The following is a 1,908-nucleotide window of genomic DNA, read 5'->3' as shown; positions in this document are numbered from 1 at the left end:
TTCCATATCAATTGTGTGTATCACATATATTTTTGACAATCATGTACATCAGGCGACAATGCCGATCTTTTTTGCTGTTGAATTACTCCTTCCCCCACCCTACATATATGTCTCTTCGTGTTCTGCATCATCTTAGTACGACTCTCTTTCTCTACCGCGCGATCTTTCATTGACTCTAAAAAGAAGTTCTTAGTTGGGTTTGCTCATCTTGATTGGATATTGAACGATGGAGGTTGCCTCATGTTGTAAGAAATGATTAAATTTACATTATTTCAGTTTTCTTTTTGTTCGAGTGTGGTTGCATTGGTAAATGTGCCTATCAGGTAGCAATCTCGAAAAGCCGTATGAGTATTGTAGGAGTACCAAGGTACATCTACAATAGCTTTATTAGATAGCTTAAGCCAGTATTGGATACAAAATAGAATTTGACAATCACTTTAATTAATGGAAAAACTTACAACAATGCACTGTCCCTTTAGAAATGTAAATATTCCCTCATACCTGGTGTAGAGTATGCAAAGTTCATCCATTAAAAAAATAGGTTTCTACGTACTCCCTCCGTTTTTATTTACTCATCATATTAGAGTTGTCTGACGTCAAACTTACTTAAATTTGACCATGTCTATAGAAAAGAATATAAATATTTATCATAAAAAATCTATATGAAGTGGAAGTACATTCAATAATAAATCTACTCGTATTGATTTGTTATTGTATATGTTAATATTTTTGTCTATAAACTTTGTGAAAATTAATAAAAGTTTGACTTTGACCAAACCTAATACGCAGAGTAAATAAAAACGGAGGGAGTAAATTATCAAATATATAACTGAAACATTCACGTAATGACATGCATGAAAAAATATATAAAATAGAGTGGGGGGTGATCGATTGTCTCTTCAACTAAGGGAAAATGAGATAGCAAATAGATAGATTCCCAAACTATGATTTTACGCTTGGAATAATATTAGTGTTCATTAGATAAAATAACATTTCATATGATAATATAAAATCACAATAATTAGCCAAATCTGTAATTAAGAAGTGTTCTAATGTTGTACAGATTTTGAATAATTGAAAATCACACTCAGCAGTAAACTTGTGTTCCTATAATTCCATGCTTGTTCATTTTATAAGTTTGAGTTCTTTTTGCCTCTTTGTAAATACGTTGTTTCTTGTCCCGCGTAGCATGAAACTCTTTTTAAGTGTGTGTATATGTGCAGGCCATGCATGTTCCTCGTCCTTATATCTGAATCCATATCTGATTCTTTGATTGCTGCTTGTTGATTCTAGTACCACTCACTATATACTTGGTGGGTTTTGATGTAAAAAAGAGATGCAGGACTAATTAATTTAAAAATGCCGCTTGTTTTCCTATCCTAACACAATTGTAGGCCAACATTTGTTTTTTGAGGGGGAATTGTAAGCCAGTTCATTTGGCTTTGTCCTTCCCGTAGGAATAACTATTTTTTGTTGCAGACCAGGCCCAACATCAGCCCATCTGCGGGATAGAGGGTCCACAAGTTTGTCTTTATTATGTAGTGGCTAACTCTTGCTTCCATCACAACAGAGAGCTAGTTCAACTAGTCTTGGTCAAAATAACAAGCGGGAGCTTTCGGGTCCGACTCCCACCTTGACTCCTTTTTCCTTTTTTCTATTTCTTTAGCTGTACAACCGAATGACGGACGAAAATTCGGTGCACATGACGGACCAAGAATTAGCTGATCATATTTTCTATTTCTTTAGCTGTACACCCGAATGACGGACGAAAATTCGGTGCACATGACGGACCAAGAATTAGCTGATCATATATAAAAGACTTGATGACGAAAAAAGTGGAGAAACAATCCTCCCTTTAATATTAGGTAAAGATAAAGATAAAGATAAAGATAAGAGAAACAAAAAAAA

This window comes from Triticum aestivum, chromosome 2B (assembly GCF_018294505.1).
Source record: "Triticum aestivum cultivar Chinese Spring chromosome 2B, IWGSC CS RefSeq v2.1, whole genome shotgun sequence".
NCBI lineage: Eukaryota > Viridiplantae > Streptophyta > Magnoliopsida > Poales > Poaceae > Triticum > Triticum aestivum.
This window is presented reverse-complemented; position numbering follows the sequence as displayed.